Source organism: Juglans microcarpa x Juglans regia, chromosome 5D, assembly GCF_004785595.1.
Source record: "Juglans microcarpa x Juglans regia isolate MS1-56 chromosome 5D, Jm3101_v1.0, whole genome shotgun sequence".
NCBI classification, from domain to species: domain Eukaryota; kingdom Viridiplantae; phylum Streptophyta; class Magnoliopsida; order Fagales; family Juglandaceae; genus Juglans; species Juglans microcarpa x Juglans regia.
In genome coordinates, this window is record NC_054602.1 from 2,818,654 (window position 1) to 2,833,156 (window position 14,503).

The 14,503-nt window shown below is 35.4% G+C and overlaps 1 pseudogene; it reads left to right on the forward strand.

Moving 5' to 3' along the window:
- The first annotated feature begins 8,023 nt into the window (after positions 1–8,023).
- On the forward strand, positions 8,024–11,815 carry LOC121264582 (annotated as a pseudogene).
- Positions 11,816–14,503: the final 2,688 nt, after the last annotated feature.

The window sequence follows — 14,503 nt, forward strand, 5'->3', positions numbered from 1 at the left end:
CATTGTACTAGAAGAGAAGCTTAATGTGATCATCTCTCCAGTTTATTGTTCTTCAGAAAAAGAAAAACACCGAAATTTAAAAGAATATAACTAAAATCTTACAATGTTGTTTCGGAATTGAGCATGTCAGGGACTGAAAAATCTTCGTGTACTCAACAGTCCATTTCAATCATAAAGAACCTTAAAAACGTCTGTTTATGAAAATTTATAAAATACATTTTATTTATTATCATTTTATTATGCATTAAATGATTCATAATTAATTTAAATAATAATATCTTTTATATTTTAGATGATTTTTGTATATCAATTAATTAAAATGTATCACAAGGGGTATTAAAGTAATAAAATATGCTATATCTTCCGGAAAACATTTCAATTCTAACATTCCCATCCCATATATATATACAGGAACATTGTACAGTGTTATATCAGTTAATCCGTGCTCACATTGCTCATGAAACTAAAGAATATAAAAAATAAAAGGTCCATGAGTAAAATATAGGAACCATCTAATCTAGATAAGTAAATGGAGGTTGGAGGCTGGAGCTGCATGTGTCACTCTTTAACGGGCCTGTTACTTTTTCGAGTAGGAGCAGTACCTATCCAACGAACAAAAACAAGGTGGCTTTGAGTTTGATCTCTTCTCGTGGCCATCATGCATCCTCAGAGTCAAAGCTACAGCATTTCCGTATGTGGAGCCAAACATCACAATTATGTTACTTTCAGCTGCTTTTTTCCTCCCATTGAAATGAATTTCGGACGTCCTGGAATTATCATACTATTTTTTTATTACGCTATTTATCATCCCACATTACATATTATATGTATTTAAAAAATTTTATTTTTATTAAAATTAATTGAATTATTTTACTTATTATCTATGCACTATACACTATTATAAAAAGAAATTAAAAGTGTGTGAAATACTTGTGTATGTATTTTTTTTTCTTACGTGCATGTGCGCGCGCGCTCTACTTTTTGCTTTTCTGGGAGGGGATGAGGCTTGGGAATATGCATTGACAACCAGCTCAATTGCATAAAAATAAAAAACAAAAACTCAAAAGCCATTGTGTTATTGCCATTTTCCCATACCAATATGCCCTTAAAAGCTACTGGTTATTCTGCTCAATGCAAATTTAGGATCTAATATATCATACTAATTTATGGTATTCAAGTGTTATAGGCGTAAAAGATATTTTATAAAAATAAATTTATAAATTGATATAATTTTATATAATACGTTATATCTATTTTACAGTAAAAATAACTTTATATTTTAATATATCACATCATATCACGTTAATTTATAAATTTATTTTTGCGAGATCCTTTTACAACTAAAGTAATTCTCAACCGGCTTATTTTATTCAATTAGTCTTGTCAAAACTTGTTCATTTAGGAATTCCTCCTCACCTATCCCCGTTTTTTCATTCATTTTCTGGATAGCATTGTTGTATGAAAAAATTTAATTGCAAGCGATTCTATGCATTAATATGCGTACCTATTCAATATGATTGGTCAAAAAATAAATTTTATCGAAAATAATACTAATTTAAATTTAAAATATGAAGACGACAATATTAATATGCAGATTGATATGCAAATTTATTTGTATATAACAAAACTCTTATTGATTAGGCAGCAGCCAAATATGGTCACCATTCTCTTCTCTCTTGTCAAAGAGCACTAATAATGCATTCGACAACAACAAAAAAGCTGACCCCATGTAGTGCCTTGTGTCCTTAATCCTTTTTATTATTCTTTCTTAATTCTTACCACAAAATTATCACCATGTCATGATTTACGAATACACCAACCAATAATGTATAGCATCGATCTAAACAAAACTTATGGTAAATTATCTATATATAATAATTTCGCTTTTATGCTAACTTTGTAATTCTAAATAGCAGCATGACATGTTGTTAAAGGAAGGGCTTCTAAGTTTATAACAATAGTTAACTCGTCGTCATCATATCATGCCAAATTAGTCAAGTTTCATTTATGAAAAATGATAAACACATAACACATTTTACAACATTTTATACAACAATATTTTAAAATAAGGGGTATTTTTATAAGATATCTTATAAAACTAACATCATTTTATAAAAATATCCGTATTTTATAATGTGTTGTAAAAAGTATTGTAAAAAATATTCTGTATTTATCACTACTCTTCATTTATTGTACCCGAAGTCGCTACAACATATAGCAATTTTTGCGCTGTAAATAGATTTTGGCATCCAAGCACTTTCGAAGTTAGATGGTCGGTACTAATTAGTCTCAAAAAGTTTTTAATAGCGAAACAAAAAGAGTCACAAAAATTGTGTACCATTACGGCGTTCTATATTGCCGCAAATAGTCTCAAATGTCGTCGCAAAAAAAGGCCAACCATGATTAATTATTGCCACTATAAATTTTCTCGGGAATTTTTTTTCTCATCAAAAAATGTCAATTATAATATTAATATTTGTTCTCAAATTCTTGTTTGTTGCAATTATGCCGTAGCAAATACTCATTTGCGACTACAAATTATTAATAGTTGTCAATGTTTACTTGCAGCAGTATAATCGTTGTAAATAATAATTTTTAACCATAATGTCATACATTCTATCGTGAATATTGTACAAATTTGTATGGTCGCAAATAGATATTTCCAGTGATTCTTGTTGCCACAAATAAGTGGTTGTGACAAAAAAAAAGTTATTCAAACGATTCGAGATCATCAAAAATAGTATTACAAAATCATAAAAAAATAGTATTGAACAAAAAATACATAAAAATACACATCTTACACTATATTATAATCCATAAAGCATTTACACAATGTTTTACTTTATATTTTAAGCAATTATATTATATTACAATCCAGAAATTAGCTATTACATTATTTTCTAAGTGTGCAACTTTAGACTTCTCAGGACATATCAAAGTACAAAACCTATAAGCATGCATTATCAAGTCCAACATACTTATATAAATCTCTGTGGCAAGTTCTTGCAAAAATATTCGTTATCATTCTCAAATGATTATAAAACAAAAGGTTCTAAAGATATGGTCGCAAATGAAAAGGGGAAGGAAAGAAGCATGTACATGAAATGTTAATCTAATTAAACTCAAGAAGCATAAAACACTTGATAGCATAAATATGTATACATGGCAAAAAATTAAGAACTAACAAAAAATCTCATTTACATGTACAATTGAAAGAGACCTCAGTGAAATATGCCAAAGCCACTTCACCTACAATTGGCAAGAGGGAAGAAACTACCCAGATAATGGGCCTCTGTTTGCATAGGATGGTCAAAACTCAAAATTACAAATGAATGTGTTAGTTAAATACCGTCAAAGACTACTTGCACTAGCACATGTATCACAAGAACAAGGACTTTAAGAAGGCACGTATCACAAAAGTAGAGGGGAAAAAGGTGGCTTTGCAATCACTTATCGTCAAATGCAAAAATGATAAGCACTAATAGGTGGCAAGGAAACAAAAACACCAATATCATGATAGAAAGAGAAAAATGGTATGTTTTAGTGATAGAAAACAAGTTTGAAGAAAAACACAAACACGAGGTTAAAGATTCAGCATTGTAAGAAGAACAAGCACTTTAGAAGTTGGCAATAGATGTAAATAATTGATGGTATTACCTGCTCAACATTATAGTAGGAGCAAGTCCAATTTTTGCAAGAGTTAGGAGTACGAAGTTAGTAGCTTAGATCATGCATTATAAGCACAACCCAAATTATTAGAGTTGACATTTACCCAGGGGAAAAATCAGAGGTAAAAAGTATCAAACCAATGCACGCAAAGAATAACAACAAATATAAAGCAATGTACCTGGACAACAAAGAGAATTTTAGAAAAAGTAGAAAATATAATAGAAATCAACATAAAACCATTTTGAAAATGATGACGAATCTTGAAAATTCATAATAAATTACATTATTAACAATCAAATCTTGAAAATTACATTATTATTGAGAAAAAACAATGCTAAAATACAGTTCCTTTTTTAACCCGAGACTTAGATGTTAAAATGAACACTACAAATGGGATGTGAATCTGGGAATATTCAATAGTAGAATATGGAAAAAATATCCAATCATTTGCTTACTACATTTGCAAATTGTTTCTTATAGAATGTGAATAAACACTTTTGATATAAGCATAAAGTCCAAAGAGGTGATAGAAATTTCAACTAATTAGGTATCTGGTTCCTAGAGTGGCTCTTAGATTAGACCCTAACTTTTGGCTATTTATGACATTCTACTCTCATTTTAGAAAAATCAAGTTTTTTAATAGCTCACATTAAATGAATGTGAAGACAGAGAAAGATCACAAACCCAACATGCATTTCAAGACAATTCATTCCATATTCCAAAATATACTTCTCATAAATAACTTGACCTGCCATTAAGGTGAGATGATATTATAATCACTAAAGTGCTAAATGTTCAAAATCAAAAGAAAGACTTGGAAAGCCCTGGAAAAGTCCTAAATTGTTTCGGAACAACTATATTAGACCATGACTCTAGAACACCAGAATATCATATTAACACAACCGACACACATTATGTCAACATCCAGTTGGAGATTTTACAATATCTGAATAGTAGAAATCCAAAATATTCCCTAAAATGGTAATTTAAAATAACCAATTCAAGAAAAATAGATTACAGCTTCATAGATAAGTTGAAAGTCCTAGTTTACAACATGCAATGGAATTTGTAAGGACCAGGACAATATATGCTCACTATTATGCCAAATTCCTATAATCTTGCAGTTTCAACAACCTCTACTAGGTATCCAAAATATAAAATAATAAAGAGGTTTGGAGTCTTAATAATTTAAAATCAAGAAAAACATTGAGAACCAAAGAAAATGAGTCGAAATTACAAGTTCTACAATTACAACAAAAGGTTAAGATTACGGACTTACCCCAAAATCCAGCAAAATCGAAAGCCCGAGACCATCCAAAGTATAGAGAACGAGGAATGAGACAGGCCTGGTTTCGATACGAAAATTGAAGATGATAGAGCTTTGTTGGGGAAAAACATAGGAAATGGCAAGAGAGGGAGATGAAGGAAACATATGAAGTGAGAGAGAGAAAAGAGGGAGGAAGAGAGCTCACTGTAATGGAGATTGAAGGGAGCAGAACGTGAAATACCTTAGGCTACGACGTCATGACGGTGGGGCAACCTAATCATGGAGGGGGAGATAGTGTAGTCGAGTGAGTTATAGAGACAAAGACACGCACAAATAGATAGAGAGAATGGGAGAGACAAAAGAGAGAGACTCACCAGCTAAAAGAGGTGGCGACGGCACGACAACAGGTGGATAGCGATGGGATGGGCGACATAAAACTTAGAGAAGAGAAAGAGAGTATCGGGCTCAATAGAGAAAGTGCTGGGGTTGGGGAAGAAAACGTAAGTGGAGAAATGCTTTAAGTTTTAAATGATGCTTTTGTGGTGGTTTTATATCGTCGTAAAAAGACCAATGCCACGCTGCAAAAGACTAAAATAAGGAAAATGAGATATGTTTTGTTTTTGCAATAATCATAAAAAGCCACGAAAAGACTTTGTTGTCGCCGTAAAAATAAATACAAATGTTCACTTATTCAAATCTTACCATTAGCAGCAGAAAGTTGCGACGAGATAAAATTTGTTTCAAAATATGAGTTTTAGCGTCGATTTCTCTAGGGTCAGAAATGATTTAATCGCAAAAATCCTATATTCTTGTAGTGTGTATGAAGTCTCTTCTATTAACTACGTCTAAACACTGATTAAGTTGACATCGGAAGCAATCCATTGGTACTTTTAACTTTATCGATATTTCATAGCCTTAATAATTGGGCCAATAAAGGTGACAACCACGTGCTACCATATTTTTTTTTTTTCCTTTTTCTTGTTTTGTTATTTTTAAAAAAAGACAAAAGTCAGAGATTAAGATCAGACAGTCGTGATCATGTGCATTGTTCTAAAGTCCAAAAGGATTCATTTAAAAATAAATCGGAGCTGCAAAATTAGCAATCAAAGGGATCATCAGCGTGTGGACGAATTATGAGAGGAAAAGAACAAGGTGGGATCACCACAACTAACACCCACCCTTCCAATTTGTAGTTGCAAAGTACCCATAATTGTATATCGAACCAAACATGCATTTGAAGATTCCTTCAATGAATTATGAATACTCGAAAAGACATCTCCATGCTCATGTTTCCTTTTTTCTTTTTCTTTTTTTATTACCAGAAAGATGTAAAGGATATTCACAAAATTAAGAACGTAGATTCTTCCAGTTTTTTTTTTTTTTTTAAATTAATTTCCTTTAATTGAGTTTTTAATTATTTATTTATTTTTTGCATCGTGGAGTTTTCACTTCTAGACAGTACCAAGTCTATAAAAATATTAAAAATCTGTTTTGAAGTTACTATATATATATATATATTACAATTCTCTATATTTTATTTTTATCATGCTAATGCGCTACTAGTTATTATTAATTTTTATTTGAAAAAAAAAACTAATCTTTCAAGAGTTTATTGATACCAGGATAATTTTTAATATATTTATTTATTTTAACATAATAATACTAGCAAAAGTTCCATCTATTGCGTCGAGTCCTTTTCGAAGTAAATGGAAGGCTCGTCTATGCGTGTTAACATGTCATTTATCGATTGGGATTATTCATTCAAGCTACGCAGATGTTGTCCAACGAAAGCAAAGCAAGGAATATCTGACCACGAAAGACACATGCAAAGGACAAGTCCTTCTGTCTTCGTGCATGAATATACTCTTATCACCCCTCACCTCTTCTATTTTCCATGTAACCGTGCTCGAAGAAAGCCACGTGCACCTCCGCACACAGGTTATCTGCTCTAAGAATTCTGCTGGAGGCAAGTGTCGGCCAGACGAGTGGAAAGTACGCAATTGCGCATGTTTGAAATGGAATGTACAGAGTCCAGAACCACCGGAAACGGCGAAAAGACAACTATGGTATGGAAGAACTGTAGTATTGTAAACATAATTGAAAACAGTTTATTTTTTCTGAAATAATAAAAAATATGTATTCAGTTTAATAAAAAATAATTATTTTTATCATAAATAAATTAAATAATTAATCACATATAAATATCTCGGCAAATATATTATAAAGTCGAAGTAGACTGTAGAACCAACGTTAAAGTCTTTGGATCGTTCCACAAAATAGAAAATTCAAAGACGCTCCTTCAAATAGGGAGGAGGAGTATATTAAAATCATAACCACCATGAGAGTGGATAGTGGGGTTACATCAACCTGTCCAGTTCTTTAATTATTTATTTCCAGTCCAGCTCTAATTTGTAAATGTTGGAATGTAGTTTTTAATTTTTAATTATATGTTTTGTTTGCTTGACTGCGTTACCTAACATAATTCCAAGATGATATGTAATGTTCTCCACTATATAAATAATAATAAATTTAATAATCCGCCAAAAGCCCCCAACCTGTCACACACTCAACCCTTTGGCTTTACACGATATAATCCATCATTTTTAACATCCCATAAAGTGAAGGGGTAAAATCGGCGTCCAAATACGGTAAATGACTCGACATTGTCGACAATAACAGGCCCACGTGGAAAATCAGAATTTTTTTTATAGTTTTTAAATTTACATATTTTATGCAATTCAAAAGTTGTAGATTCCACAATATTAATTTTTCAATAAATATTTTAATGGGTTTATATATTGTGCTTGAATCTGTTCAAATGGGAAAAAAAATATTTGAAATAAAAATGATATAGAAAAAGTAAATATGTTACAAAATTTATTATCAATCTAATAGTTTTTTTAATTTAATAGTTTATCCTTAAATTTCATTCGTAAATCAATAATTAAAACGCAACTTATATATCTAATCCGTATAAACAAACAACGTTCGTCGTCGCACGTGCGAGCTCCGACAGTAGCCCCATGTACGCTTGACCCGGGTCCCAATTCCAACCCCCGGCCCCTACACTACAGCAACAGTCTCTGTGTCTCTCTCTCTCACGTACACACCAATCGAACCTCTCTGTATGTCTCTCGTATATTCATCAGATCCCACAACCCCCAAAAGCAAAAGCGATCTCTCACTTGCTCTCGCTACGCTCCTCCCTTTCTCTATCTCGGCAAGTCCTCACACTTCTCTCTTTGATTTCACTGCTACCCAAAAAAGGCGAGCCGCGAGCCCTATTTCCGTTTGCTTCGGGCAGACGATGAACCACGTTTCAGCTATTGGTCTAGGGTTTCGGTAATCCTCCTCAAGGTAATACCGAGAAGCCTTTTGTTTTCTTTGAGGTCTCGTTACTAAGTACTAACCCTTTTCATTTTACCAAGCATTTTATAGGCCATGTTTGGTTGCCGAGAAAGTTCAGGAAATGCACATACTACATTTGCGAGCATGATGGTATGTCCAAAGTTGCTTTTTTCTCGGTAGTAAATAATATAAGCAACCGAGATAGATGGATAAGTTTGACTCTAATGGGTCTTTTCCTTTTCTAAGGGTCCGAATTTAATGAAAGGAGGATTCGCGCGGGCATTTTTATTTATTTATTTTCCTACGTTTTCTTTGCCGACATATTCCTGGGTGTTCTCGGCAACCCAATAATGCATTGGAATGTCTGTTTTCTCTGCACTCTGATCTAGCAGTATGATTGCACTATTCGTGGTTCGTGACTCTGTTTATTTCTGGTTTGGTTTCTAATAGGTTTCGAGTATTTAGATCTGACGTTCCTAAAGTCATTCTCGACCCTTAAATCATCAAAACATTTTCTACCAAAAGATCTGGGTTTCTCAGGGACCACTTTTGGTTTTGCTTTTGCATCAACTGTCGTTCTTAAAATATAATCTTCAGCAGCCTTCGCTTTTTCGCTTTTATTTTTCTCTCTTATCACTCTGGTGTGGTTTTGCTTCGAATATTTCAGTTTTTCTTTTTGCCCTTAAAATGGTAATTTTGGTTATTATCATATTTTTGAGTTTTCCGAATGTTTAGGTAACTTGGTTTGGTAACGGCTACTTGACTCTGTTTCTTCCGATGTTTTAGGTTTCTGGTAACCTTTGAATTAAAAGGGACGAAGATACTTCTTCTATAACGTCAAGCTCTTCAACTAGAGTCCTTTAGATTTGGGAGTCTACTTTGAAGCCAGAAGATGCAGAGGCCTCCACCAGAAGACTTTTTGTTGAAGGAGACCAATCCCCATCTCGGAGGGGGAAAGGTCACCGGTGACAAGCACACAAGCACCTATGACCTCGTTGAACAGATGCAGTATCTCTATGTGCGTGTTGTGAAGGCTAAGGACTTGCCTGCAAAAGATGCCACCGGTAGTTGTGACCCATACGTGGAGGTAAGGCTAGGAAACTACAAGGGTACGACTCGGCACTTTGAGAAGAAGTCGAATCCTGAGTGGAACCAGGTGTTTGCTTTCTCGAAAGACCGGCTTCAGGCTTCAGTGCTTGAGGTTACTGTGAAGGATCATGATTTGGTGAAGGATGATTTCATTGGTCGGGTTTTCTTTGATCTGAATGAGGTTCCAAGAAGGGTTCCCCCGGATAGTCCTTTAGCACCCCAGTGGTATAGATTGGAGGATAAGAAGGGGGATAAGGTCAAGGGGAGCTGATGCTAGCTGTTTGGATGGGTACGCAAGCCGATGAAGCATTTTCTGAAGCCTGGAATTCAGATGCAGCGGGAGTTGGGGGAACTGATGGTCTTTCTAGCATGCGATCAAAGGTATACCTCTCTCCTAAGCTTTGGTATTTGAGGGTCAATGTAATTGAAGCTCAGGACTTGCTGCCGAGTGATAAGGGTAGGTTCCCAGAAGTTTTTGTCAAGGTTAGTTTGGGAAACCAGGGTTTAAGAACCAGAGTTTCTCAAAGCAGGACTATCAATCCTATGTGGAATGAGGATTTAATGTTTGTAGCAGCAGAGCCATTTGAGGAACACTTGATTTTGAGTGTAGAAGAGAGAGTTGCACCTAACAAGGATGAAGTTCTGGGGATGTGCACAATTTATTTGCAGTATGTTGATAGGAGGTTGGATCATAGACCTGTCAACACTAGGTGGCATAATCTTGAAAAGTATGTTATTGTAGAGGGGGAGAAGAAGAAGGAAACTAAATTTTCCAGCAGGATTCATACGAGGATCTGCTTGGAAGGTGGTTATCACGTCCTGGACGAATCAACGCACTATAGCAGTGACCTTCGTCCTACGGCAAAACAGTTGTGGAAGCCCAGCATTGGGGTACTGGAACTCGGAATTCTAAATGCTCAGGGGCTGATGCCAATGAAGACAAAAGATGGTCGTGGAACAACAGATGCCTATTGTGTGGCAAAATATAGCCAGAAGTGGGTTAGGACAAGGACGATCATCGACAGCTTCACACCCAGGTGGAATGAGCAGTACACGTGGGAGGTATACGATCCTTGTACAGTCATAACAATTGGGGTGTTTGATAACTGTCACTTGCATGGTGGAGATAAGGCTGGAGGGGCCAAGGATTTAAGAATTGGGAAGGTAAGGATTCGTCTCTCCACCCTTGAAACCGATCGGGTTTATACACACTCATATCCTCTTTTGGTTCTACACCCCAATGGGGTGAAGAAGATGGGTGAAATTCATTTGGCTGTGAGGTTCACTTGCTCCTCTTTGCTTAATATGATGCACATGTATTCACATCCAATTTTGCCTAAAATGCACTATCTTCATCCATTAACCGTTATCCAGCTTGATAACTTGAGACATCAGGCAACTCAAATCGTATCAATGAGGCTGAGCCGGGCTGAGCCACCGCTGAGGAAAGAGGTGGTTGAGTATATGTTGGATGTTGGCGGGAACATGTGGAGTATGAGGAGGAGCAAAGCAAACTTTTTCAGGATTATGGGAGTTTGTGGTGGGCTAATAGCTGTGGGAAAATGGTTTGACCAGATTTGCCACTGGAAAAACCCCATCACAACTGTATTGATTCACATTTTGTTTATAATACTGGTCATGTACCCTGAGCTCATCTTACCTACAATTTTCCTCTACCTGTTCTTGATTGGGGTTTGGTATTATAGATGGAGGCCAAGACATCCTCCTCACATGGACACTCGCCTTTCTTATGCCGATTCTGCACATCCTGATGAACTTGATGAAGAATTTGATACATTTCCAACTTGTCGGCCTTCTGACATTGTAAGGATGCGATATGATCGGTTGAGAAGTATTGCTGGGAAGATTCAGACTGTAGTTGGTGACTTAGCTACTCAAGGAGAGAGGCTACAATCTCTATTGAGCTGGCGAGATCCAAGAGCAACAGCTCTGTTTGTGATTTTCTGTCTGGTTGCTGCTATTGTACTCTATGTTACACCATTCCAAGTTGTGGCCCTTGTCACAGGATTTTTTATTTTGAGACATCCAAGGTTTCGGCATAAGCTTCCTTCAGTACCGGTAAATTTCTTCAGGAGGTTGCCTGCCAGAACAGACTGCATGTTATGAGCAGAGAGTGATTGCTTTGAGTGGAATGGAACTGAGTTCCCCCTCTTTCCTGTTATAACAAGGAGAAGAAGTGAGAACAAATGTAGCTTGTCTGCTTCAACCTCTGGCAGCGGCCGTTGGGTTCTGTGTTACCTTCCTCTGGAGGTGTAGTACGTTTTGTGGATTTGTTTTAATGGATGGCATTTGTAGTATTTCTGTTTGAAGCTTGACTTTATATTAATCATGCATTGTTCACCTATAATTTTGTAGGTTGTGAATCTGGCTATTGCTGAACTATCTCTATGCTAATGATATTTGCTAGATTTTAGGATGGAATTAGCTTCTTTTTCTTTATCAAACGATTGAGAAGTATATCCTGTTTTGATGTGGAATGGTCCTGAAATATTAGTATTTTGCTCCTGACACGAGTGCTTTTTGCATAATGTGATTGTCTGTCTTTTCAATTTCTGGTCTAAATTTTCTTACTAGTTTGGTGTCATCCCGATGCATTATCTATATGATTGGCCCTTTTGAAGCTCGGGACGCTGATTTGTTAATTACGCTACTTGGATGAATGAATGTGGATATTGTTGCTCTCGAAAAGCGAGACAAACATACAATTACTTCTTTTGTCCGGATATAATATTATGCTTTATTTATTTCGAGTTGGTTTAATTTATTTGGATGAGAAAACCCATGCATCCTTCGCATTGTTCCCTTGCCCACAATTGTTGGGGTTTTGTAACTTTGTTATCTTATACGATGATGATGGCTGAGTGCACTCTAAATGCTTTTATTAAAGTGGTAATATGCGAGGGATGTGTTTTATTAAAATATAAAACCTGACCCTTAAAAAAGATATGGTTGTTAAGTATGCACAGTTCAAGTGACAATGTAGCAAAAATCAAATTACCTCTGCTCTATTATCGTACACTTAAAAAAACAGTTGGTCGATTAAAAAGTAGCCTCAACAGCGGCGCCTGTCTGGTGTTCAACACCAATTTTGTTGACTGCAGGGACCATTTTAAAGTTGGCCTTGTTTATAAGGCACTAGTACTTCCTTGTATGGACCATATTCTTGGAATCCTCATCCTCTGTCCGCTGCTGTGCCCTACTACGTAGTGGGGACCTATCTATGGTGCTGTTTCCTCTCTTTTCTCTTACCTTCTCCTTTCCTTCCCTCTGTAGACTAACAAACCTTCTTTCCTCTTAAACTGAAGTCTTAACGCAGTGGTGGCCTTCACCTACACTTCCACAACGAAATATTTTTTTGTTGGAGAGATGCTATAATTACAAAAAATATTTTATTAAAGTAAATTTATGAACTGACGTGGTTTCATGTGATACGTTAGATTTATTTATAATAAAAGTAATTTTATAACTTGACATCACATCAAACAATGTTAGTTTGTAAGTTTATTTTTGTGAAATCTTGTGATTAAAGTACTTCTCTTTCGGTTATTAAAAGCTGTTTTGTATGTTCCTTGGGGTCTAATTATTGGTTTATAAGCACGAATGGTTTCAAAGTGGAGTTCATTTGGGAGATTGTAGATGTATATATACAATACATGGTTGAGAATGGTGAGATCCACAAATTGCATAAATAAAGAAATCTCGACTTTCTTTGGAGCTTATTATCCACCCACTTTCATACCTTTTTTTTTTTTACTCGTGCGTGCGCTTTTCGGTGGATTTTCTTTTCCATCGATCTTTCCTCCTTTTAACGTGTTAGTATGAATCTTTAGAATCGAAGGCCGAACAAAAGCAAAAGCCCATCACTTTTCCTCTTTCTCACTACCAAAGTTTTGAAACATGCATACTAAAAAAGAAGCGTATGTGACGGACTCTGCTCTGTATGAAAGACATTTTAAAGTAGTCATGCCCCCAATGCCTCCCTCGTATGTCCCAAAATCGTGTTACTTTTTGTATATCTACATTCCACGTTTAAGCTACCAAATGCCTCCAAAGGAGTTTAGTATTTGTTAGGCAAGATAACATATTAAAAATTCAAATCGGACAAAGCCTAAAACTTAAAATAAAACAAAGAATCATTACGAATCACGCATACATTGATGTTGATGAACCAGAACCATCAACCCTTCCATGATACATAAATATCTAACTTTCGGGTTTGATTTCCAATCATGGCTCTTCTGGAATGATAAACACGAATATATATACAGAACTTCTCCGCTAAGAAAAGGCAGGCAAGATATTACTTATATATTTATATAAAGTAAAAGGTAAAATATTCGTTTTAATTATCCAAAAGGCCCAATCTTTCCAAAAGCTACAGTCTAAGATACCTGGAGGATATTTGGGCCCAAACCGTGGGACTGACTCCGGGCATCCACTCACTGACTGACCCCTTACATTAATTACAAACGATTTCCCACGGCCCGAGTCCAACCATCTCATTCTCAACGTTCAAATAGCCCTTGAAACCCTCGTAAGTAACCGTCGGGAGAGACAATCAAAACTAGATTGTATATCAAATCGTAAGAGCATTGACACGTCGTGGTTTCAAAACTATCATTTGAGTTCTGATATTGATATTATTAATCAGTAGAACAGTACAAACTCAGCCAAAAAGGAAAAAAGAAAAATCATAATAAAAAAATCATGCATGCATTGATCGTGTCGATGGCCATCATTCATGCCTTCTACTATATATAAATTTTTGGATTTGTTTACGTGGATACCACAAGATATCGAGATAAAGTCGAGCTATCAGCAGCATAAGTGCATATGCGGGCCCAAACCGTACGTGGGACACTCGGCCTTGCATAATTGCATTAGCTTTAAACAATGAATACCTAGATGGTAACGCACACGTAGACATCGAGTCATCGACCCCTCTTAACTCAGACCGTCCGAAATCACGTAAATAGCCCCACCATACACCTGACGATGTTACTGTCGGTCAGGTTCCAATATAAATAAATAGTATTTATTTGGTGAAGAATAAAACCCAATATATTTTCATCATTATTGCTTTCGATCATTTTGCTTAAAAAATTCAAT